Here is a 14,887-nt window from a genome sequence, read left to right on the forward strand (position 1 = left end):
TCTCTGTGATTGGGCATCTGTGATTGCTCACTGGCACCCACCCTAAGTTAGCCTCCGATCTTAGACTTAGCCTAAAATGGGCTCCTGCCTCCCCACAGAGACAGAGCGATAGAGGTACTGTCTTCTTTGGGGCTTAGATTTTAAAAAGATGGTTTTCAGGCATTGGGAAAAGCCTCTCTGTGTTGAAAAACTTGCAAGAGGCTGGGAGAAAGCTTATATACTATCAAAAATGCAGAGAAAATTTACAATTGCAAGTTTTCTGAAGTAAATGCTCCAGGGAAAGGGAAACCTGAATAAAGTGAGGCAAGATAAGGGGAATGTTAAGATCATCTTTGTCACCATTGTTTGTGGAGAGAAAGATTGAATGTTGACAAATAGATTAAACTCTGAAGAGGAGAGGGGAGGAGACTGTAGTCACCAACTTTCCAGAAAGGAAAAAAGAGAGACTATGGAGGTCCCTACACTTTTATGTTAAGGGCAAGGTCAAAGTAGTAGTCTTTTATATAGTTCATAGATCAGAAGCTTGTATATTTATTCAGATATATGGATAATGACTAGCTTTGAAATGGTTATGAATTCCAGTCATAGAATCAGACTGATTATAGTTAAAATCCTGTTCTTGAAATTTATTTGCTATGAAATCTGGAAAATGTAGTTAATGTTTCTACTATGAATAGATAATTATACCTATCTCATGAGTATATTGAAAGAACTAAATGAAATGTGCTAAAGAACTTTTTCCATACAATGCTTGGCACTGGTAAATGCTCAATAAAGGGCATGTACTTTATGAGTACCCAAATGTGGTATCAGCCCCTAATTGGGCTGTTGCCTACTATTTTTCTCATCTCTTCATCTCAAACCCAGCAAATAAGCACATTATGTTAAGTCCTGCTCTTGGGGGAAAGACATAGTAATCTCTTGGATCATATCATGCTAATTTAACTATTAGCATTTATCATTATTATTATTCATTATACTTTACATGTAATCTATAAAATGATAGATTATCACAGGTGGAAATGATCTTAAATGGACTTACTCCAAAATATAAGAAGGTTTTTACTTCTTCTCTGGAACACTCTCATTCTTTTAGCCTTTAAAAAATATTATTTGAATAGTTATTTTCATCAAAGCTCTATATATCCTTATTACCTTATTATTTGAATCTTTAGGGAAGCTGCATATTACATAGGCACTAAAGACTTTAGAAGGAAAAATCAGTAGAGCAAAGTCAAACTCATTGCTCAAAATAATCCCCAACTTTCCTCAGGCCACCAGAAGAAGAAATTTTTCTTCATAATAACAAGAGTCCTGCTATTCTATGAACCATTTTTCCAAATGGAAAATTTTTTGGATTTCTAGCTTGCCTTAAATGCCAAGCTTCCTGCATGACTACTACTGATTGCCTCAGCAGGAAAGATGTCAAATAACCTCTCAGCCTAGAAAGTAAGGCCGTATGTAGCTCTTGGTCAATTACTGGAAACCAAGGTCGACTAAAATACCAGTACAAATATGATCTGGATGCACTGCCTCAAATTATGTTTTCGTTTCATTAATTCTCATTGAACAAGGAAATAATTATTTTACAAACGCCTACTATGTTCTCAGTACTTTTTGATGTATTTTTATGATATCACCAAAGAGAATGGTTGATATTTACTATAGATTGAATGTTTGTATCCCCATAAAATTCATATATTGAAATCCTAACCCTTAATGTATTAGGAGGTGGAACTTTTGGGGAGGGGTGGGGAATGGTTAATATTAGGTCAGAGAGTGAAGACCTCAAATGGGGTTAGTTCTCTTATAAAAGAGATGTCAGAGAGCTCCCTTATCCCTTCTGCAGTATGAGAACACAGGAAAAGATGGCCATTTATGATTCAGGATACAAGCCCTCACTAGACACCAAATCTGCTGGTGCCTCAATCTTGAACTTCCTAGCCTCCAGAACTATGAGAAATGTTGTTTATAATCACCCAATGGTATTTTTGCTACAGCAGGCCAAAAGGACTGTGACAATATTATTGTCACCATTTTTAAAGATGCAGAAAGACATTCTTAAGATTAATGTGAGATGGGAGTGTATTTGCATCCAAACCTCTTAAAATTTCCAACAAGTGTTAAGGTAGGAAGACAAAACAGAAAATAGATGGGTAAATCCACTACTGAGGGAAGGATTACTTTTGGAAAAGAGGAGAAACAGCATGAATATGAGTAATATGTGTCAAAGAAAATTGAGAGAATCTGCGAAGGAAGAATTGTCATCCCTTCCTTATAAAGAAAAAGCCCATTTATTGATATTCAGGGAAGATTCAGAACTTTGTTTAATGCTTTTGGGATTTAAAATAATTTTATCAGATGTTCCTCCTCTGTAATTCAAAAACAAAAAAAAAATCACTCTCAAAATTTTTAAAGAGACATTTAGTAAAATCTCAATTAAAAATAAAGAAGTGGCGCCTGGGTGGCTCAGTTGGATAAACATACGACTTCGGCTCAGGTCGTGATCTCACGGTTCATGGGTTTGAGCCCTGCGTTGGGCTCTGTGCTGGCAGCTCAGAGCCGGGATCCTGCTTCCAATTCTGTGTATCCCTCTCTGTCTCTCTGTCCCTCTCCTGCTCACACTCTGTCTCTCTCTCTCTCAGAAATAAACATTACAAAATAATAATAATAATAATAAAGAAGAAGGGATGCCTGGGTGGCTCATCAGTTAAGTGTCCAACCCTTGATTTCAGCTCAGGTCATGATCTCACTGTTGTGAGATGGAGCCCCACTTGGGCTCCATGCTGGGTGTGGAACCTGCTTAAGATTCTCTCTCTTTGTCTCCCTCTCCCTCTGCCCCTCCCCTGCTCTCTCTCTCTCTGACATGTGCACACATGCAATCTCTCTCAAGAAGAAGAAGAAGAAGAAGAAGAAGAAGAAGAAGAAGAAGAGGAGGAGAAGTGGATATGTAGGCAGGAAGTAAATATTCCAACTTACTACTACTAACTAATCAAAAGCATAGTGGCTCCCTAAAAGTTAAAAAAGTAAATAAATAAAACACGACCAAATACTTTAGATAAAAAAAGGCAAAGAATCGCAATAATTAATTTGATTAAGTATCTAGCTCCGGAGATATTGACAAATGTGTTTTTTCTTCTGATAGAATTAAATACGAAAACTAAAATACTTGCTATTGATAAACTTTTTACAATTCAAAATCTGAACCCAAGTAAGGTGTGAAAGACTTGATACATACAAATCACCAGAGTGAAAAAATCTCAGAGCATCGAAACCTTTAAATGATATCCTTTACAATTCATAAAAATATGCCACAGGTAGCCATCCAGTCTAGAAGAAGCTCCAACAAGGAGAAACATGTTCACGAAACTTGTCATGAACAAGAAACCTTGCAGCTGTGAGACTTGCAAAGAGAGAATTAACGATAATGCAGCCTGCTGGCAATTTAGCTTAGCCAAAATCACTGAAAATTTATACATGATATTAAAATTCTGATGACTTGTTCTTGTGTCAGATATGACAATGACAAGGGGAAATAAAGAAACCATTGTCATGACAAAAACCATAGGACCACACAAAATGGTCACATATGCCATCAAAATGAAGACAGTATGAGCTTATATTCCTGAAATGTTTTCTTCACACTCTAGCTAAAAGTAGTTAAAAATATGATTCTACTATATGTAAAATAGTTTTTTTTCTATCTTCATTTAGAGAAAAATCTTCTCTTTCTAGGCAAAGATTCTCCTTGTAGGAAACTGTACAACTTCATGAAGCTTTAATCTCAACAGTCACTTTAATGGCTGAATTTAAAGTTCACAGTAACTTATTCTTTTATGTTTAGTCATCTGACCTGGATACAACTATTACTTTATTTATTAACTCACATGTGACTGAGAGAGATCAATACTGGAAAACTCAATCACAAAAACATTGGTAATAGTGCTTTTTCTGATATAAGAAAGATTATAGAATTAAAAAAAAAGAATCAAAAAAGGAAAAAAAGTACCCTCTCTTAATTCTCTAGATTCATATTAATGCTATACTTAATACTATATTAAATTTGTGGGGTGCCTGGGTGGTTCATTCAGTTAAGCATCTGACTCTTGATTTCAGCTCAGGTCAAGATCTCATGGTCATGGGATCAAACCTGACATGGGATCAAACTCCATGCTGAGCCTGGAGTCTGCTTAAGATTCTCTCTCTCTCCTTCTGCCTGTCCTCTTGCTGTCTCTCTCAAAAACAAAAAATGAAAATTAATTTTCAATAAATAAATAGTTTCTGCTAAGATTTGCTTGCTTCGGTGGTAATATAATGTTTCATATTTATACCTTACAATGTTGCTTAGTTTAGAGATTTATAATTAATATTTGCAACCTTTGATTTAGTGTCATCATGATCACAACCTGGTTTGAGTGCAAATTAGCAAACTTTAACAGGAGTCCATTTGGAATACATACCAAAATGGATGCAAAAACTCTACTTGTAAGAATATATCCTACATATATATTCACCTGCTTTTAAAATTTCATATGTACATTGACTATTCATTGAATCATTATTTCTAAGGCAAAATATTGGAAACTATCTACATATGTGTAAATAGAGGATGGGTTTAAATTAATTATGGTATAATTATGAAATGGAAAATTATGTAGTCATAGAAAATAATGAGGTTGTTTATTTATGTGATAATATGGTCGGATCTCTAGATATTACTGCTCCAATATGGAAAGGTCTCTAGATATTATTACTGTTGATTAGAATAAGCACCAAACATTTCATAGAATGTTATGTAAAAGAGGAAGATACGTACATGTATCTGAGAAAGCACATCAGAAAATAAGATTACTTATTTTCAGAGGATGTAGATGAATGAGGAAACAGTAGGAGGAATAATTTTCAATTAATGCCCTTAAAGATTTTAAAAATTTTCCATTATATCAATTATTACTGGGCAAGACTGGGTTAACTCGATATTTTATACATTTCCAAGAAAGGTTTGTCTTCAGGACTGGCCTCTGTTAGACTCATGGGATATAATCTCTTAGACCTTGATCTATTCTGCTTGAGAAGAATGATTTTATATGTCTGATGCCTTCCTTAGGTCACACTATATTGATGGGAAATATCTGTTTTTGTATCCCTGAGACATTGAGTCACGCCCTACCAACTTGACCAGATAAGGTATCCTAACAGTGTGATTTATGGTGAACACCTGTTTTATGTCTGGGGAAGTGGAGTGTGGTAAGACTGGAATCTGAGTGGCTAGGGTCAGTCATGCAGGTACTACATGCCTAGGTGGCTGGTCCCTAATACAAAACTGGACACCAAGGCCTGAGTGAACTTCTGTGGTTGGCAGCACTTCATATATATGTCATATTGTCATATGTGTCCAGTCTCATGTTTTTGCTGGGAGAACTTAGCAAGTACTCATGTGACTCTGCTGGGAGGGCACCCCTGAACTCTTGTGCATGGACTTGACTTTCCCTTTGGTGATTTTAAACTGTATCCTTTCCCTGTAATGTACTATAACCATGAGTACAACAGTTTTTCTGAGTCCTAGGAATCCTCATAGCAAATCAGCTAATCTTACAATGGTATTGGGAACCCTGACGTGGTTGCATATTCCCAAAGTCAACCTAAAACATTTTAAAGTTTAAATTGCCTCTCCTGGAGTCCAGTTGATCAGTAAGTAAAGAGTTTATTGAACTCCTACTTTTAGTTCTATGCTAGACATTGTGAGAAATCTTAGTTTTAGGCCCTCATCAAGTTTATCGGCTAATTGAGAGAAGACAGTGAAATTATTAGTTTACAACACAAGGGGTTGTAATTATTTCATATATACAGTGGATCAGAGGCTCCTAGCTCCTGGAGTTTGAAGATTATTGTTGTTATTACCTAAAATTTCAAGCATTACACGAGAAGAATTTTAAGGCTTAGAGAGATTAGGTGACACTCAGCTAGGAAGAGCCAGACTCAACATATGAACCCCTACCTTTTTTGAATATGAAGATCGCATTTCCTCCTATGGTTTTAAAGTGCCCTATGAAGCTAAATAGTCTCTATGATAAGATTTTATGACACATCACATTGAAAAGATTGCAAATAAATAGCAATAAACTTATGTTTGAAGTTTCACAAAAATAAAATGTTGCTGAAAATGCATCTGGTCCTAATAAGAATTTTCAGTAATGCTATATTATCTTTAAATGTAAATTAATTGTGGGGCACCTGAGTGCCTCAGCTGGTTAAGCGTCCGACTTCGGCTCAGGTCACGATTTCACGGTTTGTGGGTTCAGGCCCTGCACTGGGCTCTGTGCTGACAGCTCAGAGCCTGGAGCCTGCTTGGGATTCTGTGTCTCCTCTCTCTCTGCCCCTCTCCCACTTGCACTCTGCCCCCCCCCCTCAAAAATAAATATTTAAAAAAATAATGTAAATTAATTGTAAAGGAAGGAACAGATACAACAGTAGACTTTAAGTAGTATGAAAATATATGCATATAAAACTAATGTTGCACAAAAATTAATATATATTTGATTTGTGTTTTACAAACAAAAGAATATGAAACAACTGTACCATTCTCTAATTTCAACTGAAAATAAGTAAAGGATTCCAGATACATACTTCTCAGATTTTGATTCCTGTCCCTGAAATATCTATTTGTACTTTGAATTATTGCTATGTGTCACAAGTAATCATCCAAACGGTAAAAAGTTGTCAAATTGCATTAATAGATAGTGCATATATGGCAACATCATAGTTATTAACCTAGGTATTAATTTCCAAGCAATTTCTTCAAACCTCTTAGATGGAGGCAAAATGTAGCTTTTTTGATGACCCCCGTCAACGCATTGTTATTGAGGAATCCAACAGAAATTTAGATTACTAACTAAATTAAACACATTAAAAGCTTATCTGAAACTCCAAATTATAGCCTTTCAAGACTCAAAAAGTCAGAAACACAGACAGCTATATTTAACTGATTTAAAAGAAAAAAAAACAACACAGCTGGAAATTTATCATAAGACACAATGCCTATAATACAGAACTGCATGTAGTTTTACTAATGTCTCTATCCAAGCATTCTGAGCAAGTTAAAGCTGAAAGACAACACACATTTCTTTTAGGACATTACCATATTAAAAGTAAGGTGGCTCTTATTTTTAATTGGGAAGAATGAAGAACTGTTTGAATCTTGCCATCATTTTTAAGCAATAAGCAAATATTACCCCCAATGGCCAGAGGTAAAGATTCTCTGAAGAGATTAGTCAAACATGCTTCTTAGGAAAAAAAAGAAAAAAAAAATGGTACTGAGGAAAATGATGAGACAACACTCTCTGAGCCATCAACATTTTCCTGAAAGATCGACCACAAATTTAGGATTACAAATCTAGGAAATCAAGGCTGTGGTACTAAAATGAGGTCACATGCTGGGATTTTACATACACTGGGTAGGACCTCTGGAAGTTTGCTGTGGAGGCTGGGTTAATGTGTGATTATAGCCTGCCTTGAAATTTTTAGGAAAAAAATTAGCATTAGTAAGGCAGGAAATATTCCTTAATCTTCCATTTAATTTCATTGGCATTTAAACAACAAAGAAAGATGTGGATATTTTGGAAGAATAGAAGCAATTCGGTGGCTTCAGTGATGTGTACTCAGCATGAAGAAAGATCAAATGATGGTGTAAGAATAACACTTATTCTTAAGAGAATCCAAAATTGGTTTAAAAAAAGAGTTTATTGATATATTTATCGTAATAGTTTTTGTCCTTTTTGTCATTTTTCTACAAAATTTAAGACATGACTCTTTTAGTTAGAATAAGAGAAACACTTTCTCTGACTTCTTTGTAGCTGTTTTAATTGAGAAAACAAAACATTTTATTAAGTGTGTATCAGATTCCAGCAATACTTTTCCCCCCTCGGGACATCAAAAATAAACTGGATGTCCTTTAAAAGCCCTTTTAAGTATATGATAAAGGATTTGTATCTAAAAGTTTTAGGAGTAGTCATAAAAATGTATAGCATATTTGGTCTGTGAAGTTGGATTCAAATATCAACTAAGGAGAAATTAAATTTGATAACTAAGAAAGGGAACAGTGATGCTACACTTGGAATTGGCAACCACCAGCTTATTCTTGGTATTTATGGGTCCATTTCTGTTTTTTCTTTGTTTGTTTGTTCACTTGTTTTGTTTTATTTTGTTTTAGATTTCATGTACAGATCAAATCATATGGTATCTATCTCATACTTTCTCTATGGTATATTACTTTCTCTATAAGTCGTTCCATGCTGCTGCAAATGGTAAAATCTCATTCTTTTTTATGTCTGAGTAATATTACATTGTGTGTGTGTGTGTGTGTGTGTGTGTCTGTGTGTGTGTGTGTGTGTGTGTATTTCTTTATCCATTCATCTGTCAGTTCACATTTAGATGGCTTCAATATCTTGGCTCTTACAAATAATGCTGTAATAAACATAGGGGTGCATGTACTGTTTTGAATTAGTGTTTTTCTTTTCTTTAGGAAAATGCCCAGCAGTGGAATAAGTGGATCACATGGTCATTCTATTTTTTTTTTTAATTTTTTTGAGGAATTTCCATACTGTTTTCCAAAGTGGTTGTACCAATTTACATTGCCCCCTGACAGTACATGAGAGTTTCTTTTTCTCCATATCTTCCCTAACACTTGTTATTTCTGGTCTTTTTGATACTAGCCATTCTGGCAGGTGTGAGACAGTATCTTATTGTGATTTTGGTTTGCATTTCCCTGCTGATTAGTGATGTTAAACATCTTTCAATGTGTCTATTGGCCATTTGTCTGTGATTTTTGCAGAAATGTCTATTCAGGTCCTTGGACCATTTTTAACTCAGATTATTTACTCTTGGTGTTCATTCAGTTTTTATTACATAGATACATTTATTTATTTAATTTATTTATTTGACAGCTTCGCTATATTATACTCCATGAAACAGCTCTTGCTCATTATTCATGTTTGTTGCCTGAACCTGAAGACACTAGAAGGACTTAATAAATATGTGTTGAATTAGTAAATATGAGTTGAATGCAGAATACAGTCAGTTAAGATTCCTTTAAGAGATTATTATCTGACTAAGAATGGCTTTTGATTCCTGATTTGCAAGCAATAATTTTTGTTTAAATTGTTGCAACACAGACATTCAAACAAAGAAAGACTAGTAAGTGTGTGTGTGTGTGTGTGTGTGTGTGTATGTATGTTTGTATGTATGCATGTATGTATGTATTTTCAGTATGGTAAATGTAATCTTTACTCCTCACCCCTATTTCACCCCACCTACCTCCCCTATGGTAACCAGCAGTTTGTTCTCTATAGTTAAAAGTTTCCTGGTTTGTATCTTTTTTTTCTCTCTTTGTTCCTTTGTTTTGTTTCTTAAATTCCACATATAAATGAGATCATATGGTATTGGTCTTTCTCTGACTGACTGATTTTGCTTAGCATTATACTCTCCAGCTGTATCCATGTTGTTGCAAATGGCAAGATTTCCTTATTTTTATGGCTGAATAATATTAACACACACACACACACACACACACACACGCACTACCACCTCTTTATCCATTCATTCTTCAGTGGACACTTGGCCTACTTCCATAGTTTGGCTATTGTAGATAATGCTGCAATAAACATCCAAGTAATTCATATATTGCGTACTTTTGTACTGCACTTGCCTAGTATGTCCTCATTTATTCCACTAATTCATAACTTTGACTCATAATTGTACATTGCATGTTCCCAAGTACTATGTATAATCGTGCATCACTGATCTTTCTCATGAATATTAAGCATGTACATATATCTATAGATGTTACATAAGACATACTATGTATAATCGTGCATTACTGATCTTCCCTCTAGTGTTTTTTTTTTTAAAGTTTTTAAATTTATTTTGAGAGAAAGAGAGTGTGAGTGCACAGGCAAGGGGCAGAGAGAGAGGGAGAGAGAGAAGGAGCCAAAGGCGGCTCCACTCAGTGCAGAGCCCAATGCAGGGCTCAAGTCCATGATTGTGAGATCATAACCTGAGCAGATAGCAAGAGTTGGACTCTTAACTGACTGAGCCACCCAGGAGACCCTGTATTAGTACTTTGTATTTGTAATGTAAATAGCCAGTAGTATGATTCCTGAGTCATAGCGTAGTTCTGTTTTATATTTTGAGGAATGACCAAAGTGTTTTTCACACTTGCTGCACCCAGTTGCACTCCCACCAACCAGGCAATACTTGTTTCTTGTGTTTTTGATTTTGGCCATTCTGACAGGTATGAAGTGCTATCTCATCGTAGTTTTGATTTGCATTTCCCTGAGAATGAGTGATGCTGCACATCTTTCCATGCATCTGTTGGCCATATGTATGTCATCTTTGTAGAAATGTCTGTTCATGTTTTATTTAGATTAATTACATTATTTTAATTAGGTTATTTGATTTTGGGGTACTGAGTTGTATCAGTTCTTTATATATTTTCAATACTAACACTTTATTGGATATGTTGTTTGCAAATATCTTCTCCTACTCATTAGGGTGACTTTTAATTTTGTTGATTATTTCCTTAACTGCACAGACGCTGTTTGTTTTGACATAGTCCCAATAGTTTATTTTTGCTTTTATTTCCCTTGCCTTTGGAGACATATCCAAAAATTGTTGCTCCAAACAATGTCAGAAAAATTACTTCCTGTGCTCTCTTCAAGCATTTTTATGGTTTCAGGTCTCCCATATAGGTCTTTAATCCATTTTGATCTTATTATGTGTATGGTGAAAGAAAGTCCAGTTTCATTCTTTTACATGTGACTATCCAGTTTTCCCAGTACCATTTATTGGAGATGGTCTTTTTCCATTGTATATTCATTCCTACTTTGTCAAATATTAATTGATCATATAATTGTGGTTTTATTTCTGGGTTTTCCTTTCTATCCCATTGATCTATGTGTCTATTTTCATGACATTACCATACTGTTTTAATTGTTATGGCTTTGTAGCATAACTTGAAATCTGGAATTATGATGTTTCCAGTTTTGTTTTTCTTTTTCAAGATTGTTGTGGCTACACAGGTCTTTTGTGATTCCATACAAATTTTAGGATTGTTTGTTCTAATCCTGTGAAAAAAGGTGTTGGCATTTTTATAGTGATTGTATTACATCTGTAGATTTCTTTGAGTAGTATAGACATTTTAACAATATTTGTTCTTCCAATTCACGAGCACGGATATCTTTCCATTTCTTTGTGTCATCTTGAATTTCTTTCACCAGTGTTTTGTATAGAATAAGTATTAACACTTATTTAAAAAAATTTTTTTAACGTTTATTTATTTTTGAGACAGAGAGAGACAGAGCATGAACGGGGAAGGGTCAGAGAGAGGGAGACACAGAATCTGAAACAGGCTCCAGGCTCTGAGCTGTCAGCACAGAGCCTGACACGGGGCTCAAACTAACGGACCGCGAGATCATGACCTGAGCCGAAGTCGGCCGCTTAACCGACTGAGCCACCCAGGCACCCCATCACACTTCTTTAGATGTTTGATAGATTCACCCGTGAAGCTGTCTGATCCTGGACTTTTGTTTTTTGGGTTTTTTTGGTTATAGATTCAAGTTTATTGCTGGTAACTGATGTGTTAAAATTCTCTGTTTCTGCCTGCTAGTTTTGGTAAGGAATATTTTTCTAGGAATTTCTCACTTTTTTCTAAGTTGGCTAATTTGTTGGCATATAGGTTTTCATACTATTGTTACAATTGTTTGTATTTCTGTGCTGTTGGTTGTTATCCTTTTTCATTAGTGATTTTGGTTATTTGGGTTCTCTCTCTTTCTCTTTCTCTAATGAATATGGCTAAAAGTTTATCAATTTTGTTGATCTTTTCAAAGAACCAGATCCTCATTTTATTGATCTGTTCTATTGGTTTTTTGTGTTTTTTTTAGTTTCTATATCATGTATCTCTTCTCTAATATTTATTTTTCTGCCTTTTGCTGGGGTTGGGTCTGTTTGTTCTTTTTCTAGCTCCTTTGTTTAGGTGTTTATTTGAGTTTTTTTTTCTCTTCTTGATATAGGCCTGTATTACTATAACCTTTCCCCTTAGAACCACTTTTGCTATATACCCTAAATTTTGGATCATTCATTTTAATTTATTTCCATGTAATTTTTTAAATTTCTTCTTTGATTTCTTGGTTCATTCATTCATTCTTTAGTAGCATGTTGTTTAGCCTCCATATATTTGTGGTCTTTTCAGCTTTTTTTCATGTGGTTGATTTCTAGTTTCATACTATTGTGGTCAGAAGATACATGGTGTGACTTTGATTTTTTGAATTTGTTGAGACTGACTTTGTCAGCTAATATGTGATCTATTCTGGAGAGTGTCCCGTGTATACATGAAGAGAATGTGTATTCTGTTTTAGGATGGAATGTTCTGACTATGTCTGTTAAGTCCATCTGGCCCAGGGTGTTATTCAAAGCCACTCTTTTCTTATTTATCTTCTGTTTGGATGATCCGTCCATCAAAGAGGGCTATTACAGTCCCCTATTCTTATTGTATTAGTATCAGTTATTTATGTTTTGTTATTAACTGTTTTCTGTATTTGGGTGTTCCACATTAGTTGCATAAATATTTACAATTGTTATACCCTCTTGTTGGATTGTCCCTTTTTTTAATTATTATTTAGTGTCCTTCTTTGTCTTTTCTTACAGTCTTTGTTTTAAGTCTATTTTTTCCCATATAAGTATAGCCATTCTGACTTGGGTTTCGGGTTTTTTTTTTTTTTTTTGGCACTCATTTGCATAATAAATATGTCTCCATTCTCTTACTTGCAATCTGCAGGTATCTTTCAGCCTGAAATGAGACTCTTGTAGGTGGCATATAGATGGGTCTTTTTTTTTTATCCAACTGTCACCCTACATGTCTTTTGCTTGGTATGTTTAGTCCATTTACATTCAAAGTAGTTACTGGTAAATATTTATTTTTTACCATTTTGTCACTTGTTTTATGGTTGTTTTGTAGTGCTTTTTTTTTTTCTGATTCTTTTCTTGCTCTCATTCATGGTTTGTTGGCTTTCTTTAGTGATACATTTGGACTCTTTTCTCTTTATTCTTTGCATATCTATTATTTGCTTTGACTGTGGTTACCATTAGGTTTGTATAGAATATCTTCTGCATATAGCAGTCAATAATAAGTTGATGGGTGCTTAAGTTTGAACCCATTTTTTATTCTCTCTCTTGCCATGTTTTAGATATATAGTATTGTATTTTACATCCTTTTATTTTATGAACCCCTTGGCTTATTTTTGCATAAACATTTCTATTTACTGCTTTTGTGTTTTTTACTTTTCATATTATCACTTATGGTCTTTCCCTTCCCCTCAAAGAGTTCCCTTTAAGATTTCTTTTAGGACTGGTTTAGAGGTCAAGAATTCCTTTTGTTTTGGTTTGGTTTTTGCTTTTTTGGTATGAGAAAGTCTTTGTCTCTCCTTCTATTCTGAATGATAGCCTTGCTGGATAGAGTATTCTTAGCTGCTGATGTTTCCCATTCAGCACTTTGGATATATCACGCCAGTCCTTTCTGGCTTGGAAAGTTTCTGCTGAAAAATCTGTGGATAGCCTTATGGGGTTTCCCTTTTATGTAACTGTCTTCTTTTCTCTTCCTACTTTAAATTTCTTTCTTTATTGCTCTCTTTTGCTATTTTAATTACTGTGTGTCTTGATATGGACCTCCTTGTATTGGATTTTTGTGGGGGATTTCTGTGTCTCCTGTATTTAGACATCTGTTTCCTTCCCTAGATTTGGGAAATTTTAGCTATTGTTTCTCCAAATAAATTTTCTTCCCCCTTTCTTTGTCTTCTTTTTTTTTTTTTTTTTTTTTTTTTTTTTTTTTTTTTTTTTTGAGATCCCTATAATGGAATGATATTTCAGTTGATGGAGTCACTAAGTTCCGTAAAACTATTCTCAGCTTACATGATTTCCATTCCTTTCCTTGGCTCAGGTTCGTTACTTTCCATTACCTTCTAGATTATTCATACCTCTAAGTTTGCTTCATTAGCCTATTTTTCCCATCAAGTGTATTTTAAATTTCATTTATTGTGTTCTTTTCTCTGACTGGTTCTTTTTTATCTTTGTGTTAAGGGTGTCACTGATGTCCTCCACTCTTTTTTTTTTAAGTTAAGTGAGTTTCTTTATGATATTTCTTTAAATTCTCTATCAAGTGTATTAGTTATATCTGTTGTGCTTAGGTCTCTTGCTGTGGTTTTGTCATGTTCTTTCATTTGGGAAATATGTATCTGTGTACTCATTTTGTCTGACTTTCTGTATCTGTTTCTGTGTGTTAGGAAGGTCAGCTGCTTCTTATGCTCTTAAGGATAATAGCCTAATGAGGAAGAGGTCCTGTTGTGGCCTGCAGTGCAGTGTCACCTGTTCCCCAGAGCCTGGAGCTTCAGGGAGTGTTTCCTATGTGTGTGGCATATGCTCTGCTGTTGAGTCTTAGCCTCTTTTGCCTTCAGTACAGTTGTGTGCATAAGCTCTCTTTGCCTATCACAGGCAGTGTTTGGTCCCCAGCAGAGATGGGATGCATTTTAACAAGATGTGTGGTGGTCTGCTTGTGAAATGAGACCTATCCCCACTGCTGCTGGAACTGAGGCTCTGCAAAATATGCAGATCAGGAGCGCCTGGGTGGCTCAGTTGGTTAAGCATCTGACTTCGGCTTAGGTCATGATCTCACAGCTCAGGAGTTTGAGGCGCGAGTTAAGCTCTGTGCTCAGAGACTGGAGCCTGCTTGGGATTCTGTGTCTCCCTCTCTCTCTCTCTGCCCCTCCGCCACTCATTCTCATTCTCTCATTCTCTCATTCTCTCTCTCTCTCTCTCTCTCTCTCAAAAATAAACATCAAAA

This window comes from Panthera uncia, assembly GCF_023721935.1.
Source record: "Panthera uncia isolate 11264 chromosome A1 unlocalized genomic scaffold, Puncia_PCG_1.0 HiC_scaffold_16, whole genome shotgun sequence".
Lineage (NCBI taxonomy): Eukaryota > Metazoa > Chordata > Mammalia > Carnivora > Felidae > Panthera > Panthera uncia.